The sequence below is a fragment of the Symphalangus syndactylus genome, chromosome 14 (genome assembly GCF_028878055.3).
Source record: "Symphalangus syndactylus isolate Jambi chromosome 14, NHGRI_mSymSyn1-v2.1_pri, whole genome shotgun sequence".
Lineage (NCBI taxonomy): Eukaryota > Metazoa > Chordata > Mammalia > Primates > Hylobatidae > Symphalangus > Symphalangus syndactylus.
The window spans coordinates 64542603-64564973 of NC_072436.2; the positions used below are offsets into that span (position 1 = coordinate 64542603).

A 22371-nucleotide genomic window follows, 5' to 3' on the forward strand; every position below is an offset into this window, starting at 1 on the left:
GCCTCCTAGTCTTGCAGCTTCATTGACAAATCAGAACACTTGGCAGCCTGGGGCCTGTACTGTTGCCTGGCAACAGTGGGTCAGAGCCAGTGTCGGCGCCATCTCTAGTTGGGGCTTGCGGGTGCCAGTTCTCCACAGACCTCCAGCCTCCGCATGGTGCCTGCTCATTTCCCCTGGTTGTCTGGTCCCTGCCCTGGGGACACAGGGGCTTACACAGACTCCAGTCAGGGCAGAATCCCCAACTCAGGGTGGCTGAGTTTGTCTGCCTCTCTGTTCATACCCTGCTGCTTGCCCCCCTGCACCTCCCCCCTCACTTACTGCCTCTATACCCTTTCCCTGCGGCCTCTTCTGCCTCTGCCTGGCACACACTGTCCCTCCTCCTCTCTCTGCCCTTCTCTCTCTGACCCAGGGCTCTACATTCCGCAGCATCTCTGGTGCTATTTTAGGTGGGATTGTTTGTGCCATGATTCCTTGTCTCTTGTCCCCTCCTTTTCTGGCACCCAACACTAGTACATTCTGATGCCTTCCCTTTTATGTCTTGCATTGGTGTTTGTGAAAAGCAAGTCTTTATAATGTACCTTTAGAGCAGTATCCATTAAAAACCAGGATCACACACCAAGCATGTAGTTGAACATCTGTGTGCCTTGCACTCTCCTAGACATTGGGAATGCCGTGGGGACTCCTGCCCTACCTCTAGTTCTAGAAGAGGGATAGGGGAAACAAATGGATAGGCAATCACAGTGTCAGCTTCTTACTGCATCTGGAGAGGCAGGATCTTGCTTCCTTCAGCTCCCAAGCCTGGAGGTGAGCTCTGTTTGCATTGTGTGTTGGGTGGGGTTGTTTGTGGGGCTCTGTTAAAAGCGTTTCAGTGGAAGATCCCTGAGTTTGCAGACATCACCTGGACCCCCAGCTTGTAGTTGAATTTTTTTTTTTTTGAGAAGTGCAGTGGTGTAATCTCAGCTCACTGCAACCTCGGCCTCCCAGGTTCAAGCAATCCTCTTGCCTCAGCCTCCTGAGTAGCTGGGATTAGAGGTGCACGCCACCACTCCTGGCTAATTTTTATATTTTTAGTAGAGACAGCATTTCACCATATTGGCAGGCTGGTGTTGAACTCCTGACCTCAGGCGATCTGCCCATCTTGGCTCCCCAGACTGCTGGGATTACAGGCGTGAGCCACTGCGCCTGGCCAGGTAGTTGAGTTTTGAGCAGGCAGCTTGAAAGCTTGGATATCATACAGGTTGAGTATCCCTTGTCTGAACTGCTTGGGACTAGAAATGTTTTAGATATTAGAGTTTTTTGGATTTTGGAGTGTTTGCATATGCATAATGAGATATCTTGGGGATGGAACCCAAGTCTAAACGTGAAATTCATTTATGTTTTGTGTATACCTTACACCCATAGCTTGAAGATAATTTTATATAATATTTTAAATAAGTTTGTGTACAAAACAAAGATTTGACTGCATTTTGATCGTGACCCGTTGCGTGAAGTCAGGTGTGGAGTTTTCCACTTGTGGCATCATGTTGCTGCTCAAGAAGTTCCTGACTTTGGAACATTTTGGATTTTGGATTTTCACATTAGGGATACCTAATGTGAGAGAGACTAGGCCACACAGTCCTTGCACTGCTGCCTGGTGGTCTGAACTGGGGCTCTGATTGTTTTCTGAGGGGCCTTTTGTGTGCCTTCTGTGAAGGGGTCTGCATTGAGTGAGTCTACACTGTTGGGCTCAGTGTGGAGCGTACCTGGTTGAGCCGCCAGAGTTTGACGGCTTAAGGGCAGTCTGTCATTTTATCTACAGAGTAAATTAACATGATAAAGATCTTTGGAAACTTACAAACAAAATGAAACATTTCATGATGGAGGATTTCAGACAGAAAAATAGAATAGTTTAGTGAACTCCCATCACTTAGCTTCAACAGTTAATTCTAGGCTCCCCCTACCTCAGATGATTTTAAAGCAAATCCCAGTATTCACCTTATTGGCAAATGCTTCAATACATATCTCTAACAGATGATGGACTCTTTATAAACTTATTTTTAAGTGAAGACTGACCACCGGCCTTCCTAATTCTGATTTTCATATTTCTGTGTTTGAAGCTGATTTTTAAAAATTGTGGAGTAATGATTATATTTACACAAAATCTTGATTGATTGACTGAGATAGGGTCTCGCTCTGGCACCCAGGCTGGAGTACAGTGGCGTGATCTCTGCTCACTGCAACCTCCGCCTCCTGGGCTCAAGCCATCCTCCCACCTCAGCCTCCTGAGCAGCTAGGGCTACAGGTGCGTGTCACCATCGCTGGCTAATTTTTTGTATTTTTTGTAGAGATGGGGTGTCACCATGTTGCCCAGCTCCAGACTGGTCTTGAACTCCTGAGTGCAAGAGATCTGCCTGCCTTGGCCTCCCAAAGTGCTGGGGTTATAGGCATGAGCCACCACACCCAGTCGCCATGCTAAGGATTTAAAAGTGAACAATTCTGTGGCATGTGGTACATTTATAATGTTGTGCCACTATCTAGTTTCAGAACTTTTTCATCACTCCAAAAGAAAATCCATAATCATTAGGTAGTTGCTCCTCAATTTCCCCAGCCCCTGGTATCTGTTAACCTACTTTCTGTCTCTATGGGGTTTGCCTATTCTGGACATTTCATATAGATGGACTTATACAATATCTGGCTTTTCGTATTGGCTTCCTTCACCTAGCATGTTTTCCAAGTTCATCCATGTTGTAGCATGGATCCAAACTTGATTCCTTTTTATGACCGAATAATATTCCATTGTATGGATATACCACAATTTATTTATTTAGTGGTGGACACTTGGGTGGTTTCCACATTTGGCTGTTGTAAACAGTTGCTTTTTTTTTTTTTTTCTTTTTGAGACAGGGTCTCACTCTGTCACCCAGGCTGGAGTGCAGTGGTGTGACCATGGCTCACTGCAGCCTTGACTTCCTGGGCTCAGGGGATCTTCCCACCTCAGCCTCCTGAGTAGCTGGGGCTACAGGCCTGGCTAATAGTTGTATTTTTTGTAGAGACAATGTTTCAGTGTTGCCCAGGCTGGTCTCGAACTTCTAGGTTCAGGTGATCCCCCTGCCTCAGCCTCCCACAGTGCTGGGATTATAGGTGTAAGTCACTGTGCCTGGCCAATAGTTGCCGTTTTAATTTAACTTGTCATTGCTTAATTTGAAATACGGTGATGTGCTGCCTGGATCAAAAAGAAAATGTCACATGTGAGAGGGCAAGACAGTGATCTGCTCTTGACTCTATTTATTGCAATAAACACATTTTGAAAGAACTTATAACAGTCAGTCGTGGTGGCTCATACATGTAATCCCAGCACTTTGGGAGACTGAGGCAGGATCACTTGAGGTCAGGAGTTTGAGACCAGCCTGGCCAAGATGGTGAAAACCCTGTCTCTACTGAAAATACATAATTAGCCAGGTGTGGTGGTGCATACCTGTGGTCCCAGCTACTCGGGAGGCTGAGGCAGGAGAATCACTTGAACCCAGGAGGCGGAGGTAGCAGTGAGCCATGATCACGCCACTGTACTCCAGCCTGGGTGACAGAGCAAGAATCTGTCTAAAAAGAAAGAGAGAGAGAAAGAGAAAGAAAGAGAAAAAGAAAGGAGGGAGGGAGGGAAGGAAAGGAAGGAAAGGAAAAAGGAAAGGAAAGGAAGAAGAAGGAAGGAAAGGAAGGAAGGCAGGAAGGAAGGAAGGAAAGAAGGAGAACTTATAACAGAAGTATAATAAATGTAACAGAGCTCACGCCTGTAATCCCAGCAGTTTGGGAGGCCAAGGCCGGTGGATTACTTGAGGTCAGGAGTTCCAGACCAGCCTAGCCAACATGGTGAAACCCTGTCTCTACTAAAAATACAAAAATTAGCCAGGCGTGGTGATGCACGCTTGTAATCCCAGCTACTCGGGAGGCTGAGGCAGGAGAATCCCTCGAACCCAGGAGGCGGAGGTTGCAGTGAGCTGAGATCGCACCGCTGCACTCCATCCTGGGGGACAGTGAGACTCTGTCTCAAAAAATAAAAATAAAAATAAAAACATAACAGAAAACTGTACTATATATAATGTTAGTACATAAGGGACTTAGAGGCCTCTTCTGATTGTTTCCGGTGACCATTAGTCCTGCTTAACAGACTGGTAGTCTGATGGGCAAACCCCACTCTCTCAAAACTGCTCCAGGTTTGAGGATGAGTAGTGGCCTTTCTGAGCACTGGAATGGAGATGGGTGATCAACAGCCTCTGGGACTTTGCCCCACTCCTGAGTTACAGGGACAGACTTCTGTTTTCATGAGAGTCACTGACAGAGGAGCTTGTTTTCCTGGATACCAAGGCAGTGTCTTTGTTTATGTACCTCAGTGACATAGGCAAAGAGTCTGTGCCTTTGTCTTCCGTTTGCATTGTCCTGACGGCGTGGTTGTCAGTGTGGAAAGTGAAGTGGATTTGGTGGTGTGTTACATGTGCAGGGGCATTGGTTTCAGCTAAGAGTTTGTTTCCAGCTAGGAGTTAGAGGGCAGCCTCTAATGAGTGGCCAAGTGCTGACTGCTGGGCACCCTTCTCAAGGGCTACTTCTGTGGAACTGTGCTTTGAGAGATGCAGTAAGAAGTGGCCTGTGTCAGGTCTTTGGTGGATGTGATCGCAGCGTTGGGGTGCATACTCTGCCGCATCATGCCGTATGTCTTCTTTTGGAGGGTGCGAGGGAGGCATTTATCTCAGGTCCCAGGACAAGTAGAATCTTCTCTAGTGAATCTGGTTTGTTTTTTATCTTGTGGACAGTGTGAATTCTCTGGCCACTAGGAAGCTCAGTTCAGAGCCATCATTTTCCAGCTGTAATGTGACCTGCACTTTGGGTTCTAACCTGGCCTTCTGGCTCAACTCCTCCACCCCCTGTTTCCTTATTGCTTGAGTTTCTTCATTTACTTTATTTATTTATTTATTTTCCTTATGTTCTCTGGATTTCTTTAACCCAGTGAGGCTCAACTTTGACTGTACCTTAATCAGCATCCTCTGGGGAGAGTTTTTTTTTAAAGTGCCGGTGCTTGGCCCCCACCCCTTATGTTTGATAGACTGGATTGATTTTTTTTTTTGAGACAGAGTCTTGCTCTGTTGCCCAGCTGGAGTGTGGTGGCTCACTCATAGCTCACTGCAGCCTCCAGCCCCCTGGGCTCAAACAGTCTTCCCTCCTCAGCCTCCTGAGTAGCTGGGATTACAGGCATATTCAACCACATGTGGCTAATTATTTATTTATTTGTAGAGACAGAGTCTCATTTTGTTGCCCAGGCTGATCTTGAACTCCTAGCTTTAAGCGATCCTTCTGTCTCGGCCCCCCAAAGTGTTGGTATTACAGACATGAGCCACCAAACCCAATCCCTCCTGTTTTTTATTTTTTGTTTATTTTATTTTTTTTGAGACGGAGTCTTGGTCTGTTACCCAGGCTGGAGTGCAGTGGCACAATCTCAGCTCACTGCAAGCTCCGCCTCCCGGGTTCATACCATTCTCCTGCCTCAGCCTCCCGAGTAGCTGGGACTACAGGTGCCCACCACCACGCCCGGCTAATTTTTTGTATTTTTGGTAGAGACGGGGTTTCACCGTGTTAGCCAGGATGTTAGCCAGGATGGTCCCGATCTCCTGACCTTGTGATTTGCCCGCCTTGGCCTCCCAAAGTGCTGGGATTACAGGCGTGAGCCACCACGCCCGGCCCCAGTCCCTCCTGTTTTAATTGTTCTGGGATGGGGCCTGAGCAAAAATGTTTCCAAAGTTCTCCCAAAGCTGGGCGTGATGGCTTGCACCCATTATCCCAGCTACTCAGGAGGCTGAGAGGGGAGAATTGCTTGAGACCAGAAGTTTGAGGCCAGTCTGGGCAACATAGCAGGACCCTGTCTCAAAAAAAAAAAAAAAAAAAAAATTCCTTAAAAATTTGGATGTGTGGCCAGGTTTGAGAACTTCTGCTTTAGGCCATTTCATGTCTTTTTAGCATCAAGGCAGGGATAAGTAATCAAAAAGGATGGAGTCTGGGAGGATAGCGGGACCAAAGACCAGCGGTATGAGCTCAGAGAAGCCTTGTAAAGGGGATTATATAGCGTCCAGTGGTTTTCGGCTGGTGGCACCCAGTGGGAAAGCTCTGAGGGGCTCCTCTCCTTGTCTAGAACCACAGGAGCTGAGTGACTTAAAATTTAGCTGTGAAGTCCGTGGGCCTGTCTAATGGTGGCACAGCTTTGTAACAGGGGCTTCTGGGCCTTTCAGGACCCAAGTCCCACACTTGGAGCCTGATTTGTGCTTAATACCATTTGCTGTGTAATGTGATTACAGAGAAGACAAAGAGAACATTTAAAACATGTTCTTTGCAACTAATCTGGTCCTTCCTGTGCTTTAAAAAAGAAAAAAATTCCCACTGTCCCTGCTTTAAAGAGAAACAAGAAATTACAGAAGAAAACACAGATTTTCTTGATTTAAAAGAATATATTTTATTGGTAGAAGAAAATAGCACAAGAAATTACTATGTAATCTGACTGCAAAGTGTTGGGTAGATTTTAACATTTGAAGAAAAATGTTTCTTTAAGCAAATGAAACCCTAATTTCTCCCCTCCCCCTCCAAAAAACCCCCTAGATTTTCATTTAGCTATTCTGTCTTTGAACAAAAATCTTGCTTTTTCCCCCTTGTTTGCCTTTGCCCTCTGATAATCAGTAGTTTCCAAAGACTGTGTAAAAGTCAGGTCTACCAAAACAGAATATGTGCAACATGGTGTTTGCAGGCTGTGTTTCTTTTTTGTACCAGGTCCCATGGAGATTGTTTGGAATGCCTGTTTTAATGGTCATCAGAGAAATTCGGAAAGTATGCCTAAGTAGGATGGACCAAACTAGAACTTGACCTATAGCCTTAGGACCTATACGTCAAGTCCTAGTTCGGTCCGTAATCACTGTTAATATTTTGATTTATTTTCTCTCTTTTTTTTTTTTTGACACGGGGTCTCGCTGTCACCCAGGCTGGAATGCAATGGCGCCATCTTGGCTCACTGCAACCGCCACCTCCCAGGTTCAAGTGATTCTCCTGCCTCCACCTCCCGAGTAGCTGGGACTACAGGCATGTGCCACCATGCCTGGCTAATGTTTTGTATTTTTAGTAGAGACAGGGTTTTGCATGTTGGCCAGGCTGGTCTTGAATTCTCGACCTCAGGTGATCCACCCGCCTTGGCCTCCCGAAGTGCTGGGATTACAGGTGTGAGCCACCACACCCAGCCCGGTTTATTTTCTCTAGGTAGATTGTGTTTGTTTAATCCTCAGGGGTCTTTATGGCCTCTGTAGCCATCATGGGATGGCTCAGAGCTTTCCCTTGACTGGCTATACTGGGAAGAGGTCAGCTGCCCCCTGTGATTTGTTTTCTATTCAAGGAAGCTTTTGGTCCCAGTCTCCCATGTTCCAGGTGGTAGGTGTCCCGCAGCCCATCAGAGGCTTTGGGAGGCCAGGAGGGAGCTGTCTGGTAGGGGAGAGGCTTTGCTGGACTTATAGGGTGTGTTAACCAGTTAGATGTGGGTGAGGGAAGAGGAATAAACACTGACTCAGGTGGCTGCTGGTGCTGGTGCTAATGCTGATGCTGAGACAGTATGGAGGAGAAAATTGGTCTGGTGAGGAAAATGATTTCAGGGCTGGACAATGGGACTAAAAACTGCTAGCCCTGTGTGTACTTCAGAGGCTTCCAGAATGGGGCAGAGACACTTACTGCTCTCTGGGCTTCAGTCTCCCCATCTATGATATAAATGAGAGAGTGGGACTAAGTGGTTGCCAGGCCCTTCCCAATGCCAGCGTGCTTTGATTCTGTCTTTTAAGATTCTGCCTTCCTGGATGAGAGTCGCATTCCTGTCGGCAGCTATTGGGTTGTTTCTGAGCATATTCTTTTTTTTTTTTTTTTTTTTTGAGACAGAGTCTGGCTCTGTTGCCCAGGCTGGAGTGCAGCGGCGCAATCTCGGCTCACTGCAAGCTCCGCCTCCCAGGTTCACACCATTCTCCTGCCTCAGCCTCCTGAGTAGGTGGGGCTACAGGCACCCGCCACCACGCCCGGCTAATTTTTTGTATTTTTAGTAGAGACGGGGTTTCACCGTGGTCTCGATCTCCTGACCTCGTGATCCGCCCGCCTCAGCCTCCCAAAGTGCTGGGATTACAAGCGTGAGCGACCGCGCCCGGCCCTGGGCATATTCTTCTCCGTTTGGTGACGTTGCATTGGGTTGACAATGGGAAATTGGCAGTGGGTGTCAGCATATTCTTTCCACACAGTTTATTGCCTCTCTTTTCAGGAGTTTTCAGAAGGGAAAACAGGCCAATTCCTCAGGAAATGTGTTTGCCTGAGACTCAGCAGGTAACTGTGATATAACCTAGAGAGCTAGTCCAGGCTGTGGGTCTAGACAGTGTCTAGTAATTTCCTTCTGGGGGCCCTTGGCATCGATGCTGCATGTGGACAGCGCGGTTTGTGAGACCCTGTGAGCAGGGTTCCCACACAGGGAAAGGTCTCTGGTTCCCTGCCCAGTGGTGTTAGGCCCACCTGACTGGTCACAGAGCCAACCCCAGCCTTCCCACAAGACTGCAGCCACAGGGGTGAGACTGCTGTGTCAGTGAGTCTAGCCGACGGTCCGCCGTGTGTGTGGCCCATACACATTGGAAGTCTGTATGTGTGTGCCACATCATATTGCCAACTGGTGGATATTTAAGAAATCCATTTGATTGAATTAAAAGGCTACTGTGAAGGAATTTTTTTTCCATTTGGAAGAAAAAAATCAGTTTATAATTTGGAATGGGGAAACAAATGTTATCTGCCTTAAAAGAAAAAAATTCATTATATAACATAGCGGCTGCTGAATCAAGTCTTGGAAATTTGTGATTTTTGAAAACCGCCCTGTAAGGCTTATGGAAATACAATTTGGACTCCATTAGCTTCAGGTGTTTCTCCTTTTGGTGCTAGGGAAACATGGTTTTCCTGCTGTTTTTGTCAAGTGTGAGAGTCGTAGCTTATTGATCTGGCATCTTTTGAGTGTTGGGTCTTTTTTTTTTTTTTTTTTTTTTTTTGAGCTGGAGTCTCATTCTGTCACCCAGGCTGGAGTGCAGTGGCACGATCTCAGCTCACTGCAAGCTCTGCCTCCCGGGTTCACGCCATTCTCCTGCCTCAGCCTCCTGAGTAGCTGGCACTACAGGCACCCGCCACCACGCCCGGCTAATTTTTTGTAATTTTGGTAGAGACGGGGTTTCACCATGTTAGCCAGGATGGTCTCGATCTCCTGACCTTGTGATCTGCCTGCCTTGGCCTCCCAGAATGCTGGGTTTACAGGCATGAGCCACAGCGCCCAGCCGAGTATTGGGTCTTTAGGGGTCAAAACTTTTGATCTTTGCTTGCAGTTTTTGTTTTTTTCTCTTTTACACTCTCCCTGTTCCCTGAGTAAATGAAGGCCAGGCTTGCCTGGTTCCAGGGAAAAGGCCAAGGGTGCCTAGAGCAAGTTGGATGGGGCTTTGTTCGCAGATGGGCCTTGAGAGAGCGACCCCTCGCTCCTAAATGCCCGGAGGAAGGGACGGACTTCTTTATCTTTACCATGGGCATTCCGCCTTACTGCTTTGGCCTGTGGCCTTTCTTCACTTGCTTTTCCTCATTTTGCTTGGAATGTGCTTTGCCTGTTGCGTACCCACCTCGTCTGCCCCCTTGCACACTCCATGGCTGGCCTAAAAGCCCAGTCTGCTGTCCTGCGCCCTTTAGACTTCCACTGTAGAATTATCATCTGTTTCCACACTCTCTGTGGACTGTGCCGCTGGAGCTCTTTGCAGACAGGGACCATGTCAGGTTGACCTCCATCCTTCAGCACCAGCCCAGTGCCTGGCACGTAACAGGAGAGCAGAAGCTGAGGAAGGGCTTGCTGCACAAGTGGATGCCAGGAGCTCTGGTTCTTCCCTTCTTGAATCTGCTACCTTATGATGGGAGGGACACAGGGCTGTGGTGGATTTGTGCACGATGCTTTGGGCAGCCCATGGGAGAGGGCCAGGAGGAAGGAAACCCAGACTGAGTGGATTGCAGGCTGGATGGGGGCATTGACAGTGGGGGATGCGTTAAAGGCCATTTGCAGCCTTCCAAGTGTGAAACTGGAGGGGCCTGGAAGAGAGTCACAGAAAGGAAGGGACAGACGCGGGAGGGTCCAGGGTCCCTGCCCTCCAGCTTCACAGGTCTTGGTACTGGGCTCTTACACGGGTTGGTGGCAGAAGAACACAGGTGGACCTGGGCTGATGGTCACTCCTGGGCTGCTCTTGGCCTTGGCATCTGAGACCTGTTGGCCAAAGGCTTTGATGTGGCTCTGGTATTTTTTCTTTTTTTTTAAGAATGGAACTTTTTTTTTTTTTTTTTTTGAATGAAATGCCCTTTTGAATAGGCAGTATAGTCACGTTTCTAAAATGAAAATATATTAAAATATATTTTAAGAAATTTTGCCCCTCACTCCTGATCTCATCTCTGTCCTCCCTCCTCCCAGGGGATAACCACCTGTAGCAGTTTGAATACCCTTCTAGTTTTTCTTCACGCAAGTACAACAGACACAAATTGTGTATTATTATTTCTCCCTTTTCAGTAAATGAAAGATAGCATTCTGTGTATACTGTTCTTCACCTTGTGCTTTTTTTAACTTATTGTAGGGATTTTTCCATATCAGTGCATGGAGAATGGTTGTCATTCTCTTTCAGCTGTGTTGTACTGTGAAGTTGTCCCTGTTTGAATGCTCACCCCTGAGGAAAGGCGCCTGGCTGTTTCCAGCTTGTTGTTTCATGACGTGCCGGCAACAGTTGTCTCACGTGCACATCGTTTCCGACATTGCAGTGGTCCTGCAGGGTGGCATCCCGCAGGGACATTGCGGAGTCAAAGAAGAAACACAGTTGTAATTTTGACAGATTTTGCCCAGTTGCCCTCTACAGGGCTTGTTCCATGTTGCACTCCCACTGGCAGTGTTGATGCCTGATTCCCCACTGACTTGCCAACACAAGGTGTAGTCAAATGCTTAAGAGTTTTGCCAACCTGACGCTTGTAAATAATATCTCAGTATAGTTTTAGTTTGTATTTTTCTGAAGAGGAGCCGATCATGTTGTCATATGTTTAAAGACCATTTATAGTTTTCTGTGGACAGTTCTTTGGTTTTTCTCTTGGGTTATTGGTTTTTTCTCAATTTCTGAAGGTGTTTTTTATATTTTTGGAAGGTTAGTTCATTGTCTTATGAGTTATAAATTTTTTTCAGGCTAGGAGTTATTCTGATCTAGGCAGAGTCTTTAAATAATTCCATTCCTCCCCTTCCCTCTGCCCCATCTCCTTATGTTTAAAGATTTGGACAGTGGCTTTGGGGCAGAACCACACCTTTGGCTTCCTTCCAGAATTTAAGTTAATTGGCCTTAGACACATTTTCGGTATGAACTTACGATAGCGTGGATGTGTTTGAGCTGTATCAGGATGGGCTACATGATGTGAGAACAGCCAACCCTCTCACCTCAGTGGCCTAACAGCAGAGGCTCATTTCTTTTTCATGCTGCATGTCCAGTGTATGTGGTCAGGAGACTTCACTCATAGTCACTCATGAACCTAGGATGATGGTGGCACAAGCCTTTTGTTTTGTTAATAGTTTTATTGGCTGGGAGTGGTGGCCCACACCTGTAATCCAGGACCTCGGGAGGCCGAGGTGGGTGGATCACTTGAGGTCAGGAGTTGGAGACCAGCCTGGCCACCATGGTGAAACCCATCTCTACTAAAAATACAAAAATTAGCCGGGCGTGGTGGCGCATCCCTGTAGTCCCAGCTACTTGGGAGGCTGAGGCAGGAGAATTGCTTGAACCCAGGAGGCGGAGGTTGCAGTGAGCTGAGATCATGCCACTGCACTCCAGCCTGAGCGACAGAGCGAGACTCTGTCTCAAAAAAAAAACAGGCCAGGTGCAGTGGCTCATGCGTGTAATCCCAGCACTTTGGGAGGCCGAGGCGGGCGGACCACCTGAGGTTGGGAGTTCAAGACCAGCCTGACCAACATGGAGAAACCCTGTCTCTACTAAAAATACAAAATTAGCTGGGTGTAGTGGCACATGCCTGTAATCCCAGCTACTCAGGAGGCTGAGGCAGGAGAATCGCTTGGACCCAGGAGGCGGAGGTTGCCATGAGCCGAGATCACACCATTGCACTCCAGCCTGGGCAACAGGAGCGTTAAAAATTCCATCTCAAAAACAAAACAAAACAAAACAAAAGAAAAACAGTGTTATTGATACATAATTTATTTGCCATGCAATAAAGTTCACCATCAGCATAATCTGATTTTAGAACATTTTATTATCCCCAAAAGCAACCCTGTACCCATTAAGCAATCATTTCCCCTCCCATTCTCTCCAGCCCCTGGCAACTATCAGTCTGCTTTCTGTCTCTATGGATTTGACTGTTCTGGACATTCCACATAAATGGAGCCATACAGTATGTGGGCTTTTGCGTTTGTCTTCTTACATTCAGTGTAATGTTGTCAAGGTTCATCCATATGGTAGAATGGACCAGAACTTCCTTTTTAAGGCTGAATAATATTCCATTGTGTGGATAGATCACATGTTGTTGATCCATTCATCAACCGGACAAAGTTGTCTCCAGTCTTTGGCGGTCGTGATTAACACAGCTGTGAACATGGTACACGAGTTCTTGTGTAGACATGCTTTCCTGTCTCTGGATAGATAAGGAGGCTCCATCCTGACATAGGCACCCACTGTCACCACCGCAGGGAATGTGGCACCTGCCTTTTACTGTTCAGCAGAGAGTGACACACATCGTTTCTATCTCATCTCGTTGCAGTGCCATGGCTGACTTCAGAGGAGGTGGGAAAATGCACTTCTGTCATAGGCCTAGAAGTGGGTGAACTGGAAATACTTGGTGACTAGAATCAGTACTATAGAAGAGAAGAGAAATGGACATCCCTGGGGCCCAGGAGAGTGGTTTTGTTTGGACAAGTCATTCCGGAAAGCGTTCACTAGTAAGGAGGGAGTTCCAAGGTAGAAATTACATGGGTTGGCCTTGAAAGCTGGTTGGTGGAAAAACTTCACATCTTCCAAGGAGTGTCTTAGATGGATATGATGATATTGGAACAGAGAAGGGCAACCACATAGAAGTAATATAAGTAGAACGGAGGTTTAGGATTGAGCACTTCTGCGTTTCACAGGAGGCATTGTGGCCCAGAGCTTCATCCCAGTTCTGTGATTTGCTGTATGTTACCCTCTCTCTTGCGTAATGCCTCCCTTGCAAAAGTGCAGCAAGATCAGTGCCACGAAACCCCTGGATCAGTGCCTGGCACATGGTAGGCACTCAGTAAATTACAGCTGTCACCTTGGTGCATTTGACCAGCAGCAGCTGAGTCTGCAGTCACTGAGTCACCAGACATGGCCTTCCTGAGGCCTTGGGCTTATATTTTCCTTGTGAGGCATAAATGTGCTGAAGAACATCCCTGTTTTCTTGGCCTGGTCATCCCTGTGGTGGCTGAAGGAAAGGGGCTGGAGCGAGAAGGGGGGTTAGGGGCACGGGTGTAGCCAGTGTATAGTTGGAGGGCAAGTAAACAGTTCTTCCTTGGCCTCTCGGCACAAGTTTCTAAAGTAGAGTGATTCCTGAGTATAGGAGCAGCTGGGCAGATCCGCACACGCACTCAGTTGTCAGTGCTGGAAACGTGCCCCGTTATTATTATTTTTCTAAACAAAGCAGGACAATGGCAGTGTAAACATTGTTTGAACAAAAAGCATTTGGCCAATGGAGATAAAACCAAAAGGAAAATAACAACTTTGATTTCCTTTTGGTTTTTGTGTTTTGACATTTGGTAGCATACTCCTAATCTTTTAGGAATTATAAAAATTATGTGGCATGCGAACTCTAGTTTGTTTATGCTGTTAAATTTAGTGCGAAGTAAACTCAAAAATTCCCCTCCTGTTGGGATGTCAGCTTGCTCCCATTTTTGTTTTTCTTTGAGAGGCGTGGTCAAAGGACCAGTGGGACCTGAAGAGGGCCTGTCAAAAGCATATGAGGCATGTGGGGAAACCTGTAGTGAAGCAGAAAGTGCCGCCTTATTTCCTACAGCTCTCTCATGTTCCTTATCTTGCTGATTCTCGCAGGCTGCCATTTCCATTTTACAAATGAGAAAACTAAATGAGATTCAGTGAGGTGGCTAAAAGGTGCTGGGTAGAGCAGTGATCTTTTCATTCTGCCAGGTAGTTATTTTAACACTTACCAATATTCATAGGCCATGTTTTATGTTCAGTGAGGGCATTTGTGGTTTGGTAAGGGTGTAGAGAGGATCAGAGAGCTTGGAGGAAGGGAGAGAGAAAGGGGGAGTGTGTTGAGCAGGTGGGGCTGGACTCGGTGCCCTGTAGAGTCATTCATTCTTGCAGCAGATGTGTGCCAGGCACCGTGCCAGGCCCAGCATGCAGCAGCAAGGAGACAGTTGGGGTCTCTGTCCCTTGAGAGCCTGCAGTCCAGAGGTCATGGGAGGAAGGAAGGAAGGGTGGAGGGAAAGCCGGAAGCCCAGGCGAGCTCCAAGGCCTCTGGCTCAGTCAGCTGGGCAGCAGGTGGTGGATCCTGGGCAGAGCATCCCTGGAGGGAAGGAGAAGGGGGCAGGTGTGGAGTTGGGGATGATGGGTTCGGTTTTGTCCTGAAACTGGAGGGGAAGGTGGCATGGTACAGAGGTGTGTACCAGTGACCAAGGAGGTCTGGTGGCCAGGCATGGTGGTTCACACTTACAATCTCAGCACTTTGGGAGGCCGAGACAGGAGGATTGCTTGAGCCCAGGAGTTCGAGACCAGCCTGGCCAACATAGGGAGACCCCCATCTCTACAAAAAATAATAAGCTGGGCTTGGTGGTGCACACCTGTACTTAGGAGACTGAGGTAAGAGAATCACTTGTGCCTGGGAGGTCCAGGCTGTAATCAGCTGTGATTGTGCTACTGTACTCCATCTTGGGTGACAGTGAGACCCTTTCTCAGAAAAAAAAAAAAGAAAAAAAAAAAAAGAATGTCTAGGAAGTTACACGTGGTCTCACACAAAGGTGTCTGAACTATTTGTTGGTGGTCATTAGAAGGTGAAGACACTTCCCAAGCATGCACTGCTCTGCATGGGGCAGAAAAGCATGATCTCTTCATTCTCTGCTTCCCTGGCACTGGATGGTTCTCTTGTGTCCCTGCCCTGCTCTTGGCCCTTTCTTGGACTTGGCTGATGGCTACTCGCCTCCTCCTTAATTGCATTCTTGTCCCCGTCTTCCTCTGCTCTCTGTCTCTCCCTTAGTCCTCTCACATGCTCCTCTGAGATGAACATGTTGGCCACAGTGCCCCTCCTGTGCCCTGGTCCTAGGCATCAGCTCCACTAGGGCGTTTTCATTCTCCAGGCCTGTCCTGCCAGCACCTCCAGCCATGTTTGTTTGAAATAAAACTAAGTATGCTACCTCCTGCCTTCGTCTGCAACCTCTCCACCTTCCCTTTCTGTTAGGGATGCCTCCGTCCTCCTGGCTATTCCACCCCTTCTGCCCCACCCACACTGAAATTTGATTGTCAGGGTTCATGTTTCCACTCTGTGTTTATGTCCATCGCCTGCCTTTCCCATTCCCCTGCAGCTGGATTCAGGCTCTGGACTCTGCTCATTGTGTTGTGTGGCTTCTCAGTCATCTTTCTGTCTTCCTCCTCCCGCCTCTGCCCTAATCCTTTCTCCCACTGCTGCTTGATCAAGATTCGGAAATACCATCCTGAAGACGTGAGTTCCCTGCTCCAAGCAAAAATAAAAAATCAACCTTAGTAGCTTTACCTTCCCCGGTATTTCCCAAAATAATTTTAAGTGGCATACAGTTGAATGTTCTTAGTTTTAATCTTTGTCTTAGAAATGCCATAGTATTTTGGCAGTTCCTGAAAAAGTTAAACGTGTAGTTACCATATGACCCAGCAGCTTCACTCCTCAGTATATACCTAGGAGAACTGAAAACTTGTCCACACAAACACTGCATAGATGTCCATCTCAGCATTTTTTTTTTTTTAATTTTATTTATTTATTTATTTTGAGACGGAGTCTCACTCTGTCGCCCAGGCTGGAGTGCAGTGGCGCGATCTCGGCTCACTGCAAGCTCTGCCTCCCGGGTTCGTGCCATTCTCCTGCCCTCAGCCTCCGGAGTAGCTGGGACCACAGGCGCCCGCTACCGCGCCCGGCTGATTTTTTGTATTTCTGTAGAGATGGGGTTTCACCGTGTTAGCCAGGATGGTTTCGACCTCCTGACCTCGTGATCCGCCCGCCTCGGCCTCCCAAAGTGCTAGGATTACAAGCGTGAGCCACCACGCCCGGCCATCTCAGCATTATGAATATGATTATTCTTCATGGCATGATAGCCAAAAAAATTAGAAACAACCCGAATGTCCATCAACTGATGAATGGGTAAACAAAATGTGGTCCATCTATACAATGGAACATTATTTAGCCGTAAAAAGTAATGGAATAGTGGTACATAATGCAACATGGATGAACCTTGAAAACACTGAACCTGCCGGGCGTGGTGGCTCAGGCCTGTAATCCCAACACTTTGGGAGGCTGAGGCAGACGGATCACAAGGTCAGGAGATCGAGATAGCCACCACGCCTGGCTAATTTTTTGTATTTTTAGTAGAGACGGGGTTTCACCGTGTTAGCCAGGATGGTCTCGATCTCCTGACCTTGTGATCCGTCAGCCTCGGCCTCCCAAAGTGCTGGGATGACAGGCGTGAGCCACTGCGCCTGGCCTAAAAGTTCACATATTATATTATTTCATTTGTATGAAATGTCCAGAGTAGGGAAATCCATAGAGAGTAGATTTGTCATTGCCAGGGGCTGGGAGTGAGGACATGGGTGGTGACCACTAATGGATGTTGGGCTTAATTTTGGAGTGTTGAAAATGTTTTGGAATAATAGTGAAATAGTGATGATTGCACAACATTGTGAATATACTAAAAAAAAGCCCCGCTGAGGGACTGTTGTGGGGTGTGGGGGGAGGGGTGAGGGACAGCATTAGGAGATATACCTAATGGTAAATGACGAGTTAATGGGTGCGGCACACCAACATGGCACGTGGATACATATGTAACAAACCTGCACATCGTGCACATGTACCCTAAACTTAAAATATAATAATAATAACCCCCACTGAATTGTATACTTTAAAATAGTGAATTTAATGCTATGTGAATTATATCTCAATAGAAACAAAAGATCCCCCCATATGCCATAGCAGTAATACCTGATTTTATATATGTTACTTCAAGTGAGTATTTGAATTTAAACGTAAGTTGATATGAAGAAAAATACGAGGCAAGCAGTAGGCAGCTTTTTTTTTTTTTTTTTTTTTTTTTTTTAAAGACAAGAGTTCCACTCTGTTGCCCAGGCTGGAGTGCAATGGCACAATCTCAGCTCACTGCAACCTCTGCCTCCCGGGTTCAAGCGATTCTCCTGCCTTAGCCTCCTGAGTAGCTGGGATTACAGGTGCGCACTACCACACCTGGCTAATTTTTGTATTTTTAATAGAGATGGGATTTCACCATGTTGGCTAGGCTGGTCTCGAACTCCTGACCTCGTGATCCACCCACCTCGGCCTCCCAAAGTGCTGGGATTACAGGCATGAGTCACCGCGCCCGGCCAAGCAGCTTTTATAGTGAGGATTTGAATGGGCTAATTCCCCGAACAGTGCTTGCACATAGTGGGTGCTCTGTAAGTGTTAGTCATTGTTACTCCTGAGAGGAGATGGCAAAAATCTTGAAGGTGAACAACTCAAGTTGGCAAGCGCAGATTTCTTGTGTGCCTAGTGAGGCCCTGTTGGTGCAGCCTCAGCCTGCCACAGCCTCTGCTTTCCCAGCTACCTTAGTGGCAGGCGTCTCTCCCTGAGGGTTCTCACTCTGCCTGCAGAGGCCTCCTCTTCCATACTCAGGCACTCATCCCTCTCATTCTTCATTGTAGTGCCCTTGATGGCCCCCAGTCTTGTCCTCGTCTTCTCAAGAGCTGCCTAGAGCACCCAGTTGGAGTCGTTTTGTTGCTCCCCCAGTCCGGACAGGGTGGCACATCTGTGCTTGTTCAGATCCCCTGTAGCTGCTGGCATGGGGATCTGGACACACAGTGAGTGTGTGAAAAATACTTGTCAAACCTGTGTCAACTAAACTATGAATACATCTTTTTGTTTGAGGCAGGGTGTTGCTCTGTTGTCTAGGCTGAAGTATAGTGGCATGATCATGGCTCACTGCAGCCTCAAACTCCCGGGCTCAAGCGATCCTCCATCTCAGTCTCCTACTCCCAGAAGTGTTGGGATTATAGGCGTGAGCCACCACACCTGGCCTTAATACATCTTTGTAATGACAAAACGATGTTATAAATCAGGCAAAAATATTTTTAAAATATATTGCAGAGTTTGTATATCCTATGCATGAGCTGTTCTAGGAACAGACTCTAGAAAAAGCTGGCCCATGTGTCCCAGGAGACGTGCATGGCTGTAGAAGCACTTTTCACAGGAGCAAAAATCTGGAAATAACCCAGATGTCCATGGACAGGAACACGGGTAGGCACATTGTTAAATATCAGCATGATCACATGGTACACAGCTGTGACAGTGGGTGAGTGGCAGCTAGCTGTGCATAACAACAGAGAGAACCTGAGAAGGGGTATAGAATGCCACAGGCGGGCTGGGGAAGACGGCATACTGTTCAGTTTTACTAGTGTGTGATACAATTATGTTCTTTTTTAAAAAGTGAGGGACCGAAAACCCAATACCAGGGCTGTTTGCCTTGGGGGTCGAGGAGGTGGGGAGAGGGAAGTGAGGGGGAGCCAGGTGGCTGGACATGGTGGTCACGTTCCAGGCCTTGAGGGCGCTGTGGAGTCATGGGGACTTATTTTGTTTGTCCTCACATGTGGTTTGCACATATTCTTTTATATGTACCTAATGTTACATCATAAAACATTTAAGAAAACAGAGGAGCAGCAAGAAAACATTAGGGCTGGCTCATGCCTTTTGTGGGCTAGACTCTGACATTTAAGAGTTGGGAAGGAACATTTCCTCCTAATGTATCCAGTCAGTGTTGCACAGTAAATAAAACACTGGGAATGTCTCCAGCAGAGAAGGAAAGAGGGAAGTAATATTTTTACTCTGCACCAAAAAAGGAAGTTTACCTTTCAACATGAAGAGACTTTTTTTTCTGAGTGGTATTTCAGATGACAACAGCTATTTCAAAGGAACAGTGCAGGTTTCTCAGGGTGTTAAAGTCGGTGTGACTGATTTAGTAGAAGACACTGTTAATAGCCAAAGAGGCATCATTTCTTAAGGATGTGAGTTCTGAAGAACACGTTTTGAAGAATAGTTTTAGAGTCTCTGTGTTGTTATTTTGGACCTCCACCCTGACTGACTCCATTGTATTGCCAATGTGTAGAACCTTCCACATTTCAAGGTAAAAGTTTCTTTGAATAGCGTTAAAGCCTCTTCCCTTTTGCTGGCTGCACTGAAGGGAGCTGGGAATGTCAGGTTCTGTCCTGGCTTAGCACTGAACGGCTCTGGGTCCTGGCATCTGCACGTGGTTGACTTCCAAGGCCCTTCTGCTGTAGCATCTTTGCCCCTGCTTGCTTGACTTGGTGAGAGGCTGGGGAAAGGATCCATTATGGCCCACAAAACATGAGGTCGGAAAGCAGTTGTTTCCATGCCATCTTTTGGCCTCAAACATCTAGACAAGAGGGACCTTTCTAGGCCTGCAGATTCAGCAAAGGAAAGTTCCTTGTTCTTAACGAATTTGAACACTGAATTTGGCTAAAGCTACAAAGAATGAGAATAGGAATAGGGATTAAGAGGATGGGATCAGAAGTCAGAGTCCGAGAGCAAATCCTAGTCCCACCTCTTGCTGGCACCTCAGCCTTGAGTCAGTTACTTAGCCTGTCTTTGCCTCACTTTCCTCCTCTGTAAGATATGAATAAGAAGAATAACTCCTCCATAGGATTGTTATGAAGATTCAATCAGTGGACACATGTGACCTGCTCAGTTAGTATTCACTAGCCTCTGCTTCGAGGGCCCCTTCTGTTTCTTACTGCTCTTTTAATTCTGTTCTCTTACTAGTATCGAAGAGCACATGTGAGACTTTGCTTGGAAATGTCAGCTGCAGAGGAGAAGGGCAGGCAAGACTGGTGATGGTTTTGAACAGGTTGTGTGTATAGTCTAGAGAGAGATGCTTGTGGACAATGCCACCCACCCCTCTGGTAGGTGATTCCCACCTGGTGTGTTCTCATAGGAATGCCTCTGTAGGCTTTCATCACCTGCCGAGCTGTCCTCAGGAACCTGCTGAGAAATGTCACTGTAGACATTGCACCTTGGCAGGACACAGGAGAGGAGGCAGGTATTTGGACACCTGTTATTTGCCAGTCCTACTCTTACCAACCCTCACAGCCAAGCGGAGCAGCACCTGTTACCTCCATTTGAGAGGTGTGGAAATAGAGGCTCAGGAAAGCTCAGCTTGCCTTGGACCGTGCAGCTGGAAAGGCAGGACATAATCCCTGTGGCCGGAGTGAGAACTACATATTTCAGCCCTAGGCTGCTGCCCAGGCTGCTGGTGTCACTCCTGAGTCCAGCTGTAAGGGGCATCAAGTGGATTCTCAGGCCCCGTGGTGCCTGGGCTTTGGCAGGTGCTGGTTCGTGTGGAGCGTGTGTTAAGCACCAGGTAGGGCTGTTCCTGTTCCCAGGCAGTTTATTGTTAGGCCGACAATACAGCACTTGCCCTTTAACTCAAGAGATGGAGACCGAAGGGGACTCAGGAACTGGGAGAACAGCCTCAAGGTGTGAACTCTGGCAGTCTCTGAATAGAGAGATAATGGGTATCTTTAACAGTGTTCTTATTTTTTGCTTCTGTGTCACATGGAAGGTGTTTGTTGAGGGCTCAGTGTGTGCCAGGCACTGTTCTAGACAGTGGCAAAGAGACAGGCTGGGCCTTGGTCTCAGGGGGGTGGTGCGGGGGCAGGAGAGAAACAGATAAACAGGCACATAAGAAATGTCAGATAGAGGAGGGGCTCTGTTCCAGATGACAGCTGGTGACGTTGATAGAGAGTGCCTGATGGGTTCTGAGGAGGCCATGTGATCTGAGTGACAAGGAGCCAGTCTAGTGACAGATAGAGGACGCTGGGTGGGGGAAATGGCAGGTGGGTAGAATGCAAGGCAGGAGCCAGTTCCGGTCATAGGGAAAATGATCGGAAACGAGAGTGCAGCATGTGGGTGGCACATAAAGAGTTAACCCTCAGGGATTGCTCTGCCCCAGAGCCCACCTTTGGGATGAAGGAGCTCATCCCTTGAGCTTCAGCTAAGGTGAGCCTGCTCCTGTGGTCTCTAAGACCCTGGCTCACCGCCCATCCCGCAGTGCTGCTTAGATGAGGCTCAGCAGACATCAACCATCACTACCACCAGTCCCTGCAAGTAACTCCCTCAGAAATCTGCCTTGTTCAGAAATCTGCCTTGTTCCTCCGAAGCTACTGTGGGAAGAGTTAGATGTGACCTCCTGGAGGCACAGGTGGGAAGGCAGAGGTGAGCAAACCACTTGTTTTTCTCACAGCTGTGGTCTTGCACTTGTACATGCACAGTGTAAAAATACCTGTTCCTTGGCCAGCATCTGGAGCTCTCTTTGAGAAAATATGTTACGTCACTACTGTGCCCGAAACCTGAAGTCAGCAGGCCCTGCCTGAGGGGATCCACTGCCCCTCCTTTACTTCCACACTCTCGCAGCCTCCTCGCGAGATGGCGACAGCCCAGCAGTTAGCACCACCACATCCACCAGCCAGGTCTAAATTAAGCACGAGATCATGGGAATGTAGATTTTCCCATGCAGCTCTGCATGTTTTTCAGATGTCTCAAGCTGGAAAATTATGCTGATCAAATGGTAATCCATAGCTCGGCCTGTCCTGTGGGGTGGGGGTGAGTAGCCATCAAAGGCTCCCGTTCACTGCGCCCAGTCTCTGGTTGGCTTCATCATCTCCCATCAACCAGTGTTTTCTCTAGCATAGCCACAGTGTGTGAGAAACGGGGAATCTCTGCCTAAGGGTCACAGCAGCCATCCTCAGAGGAGTGGAGGGTTCTGAAGGCTGCTTTTCACATTTCCAAAGGCTGAAGGGAGGCCCTACTTTTTTGCCCACCATGAAGCCCCACAGGCTAACAAAAACATCTGCTGCTTGGCTGTGGCTGGAATTCTACTCCCTCAGTTGGTGACCTATGGCTGGGCTGATCGGAAGCTTGGGTTTCTCATGCCACCATGGAGATGGCAGGGAATTGAATCACTGGTCAGAATGGGGGCCTTTGGGACTGAAGGATTTGGGGTGAGCATCTGGTTTAATCCCATCATTTTAG

The 22371-nt window shown here is 47.6% G+C and overlaps 1 protein-coding gene across 12 annotated transcripts in view; it reads left to right on the top strand.

Moving 5' to 3' along the window:
* Nucleotides 1-22371, top strand: part of GRAP (GRB2 related adaptor protein) — a 97042-nt gene that overhangs the window by 13256 nt on the left and 61415 nt on the right. The gene's annotated exons all lie outside the window — the stretch shown is intronic.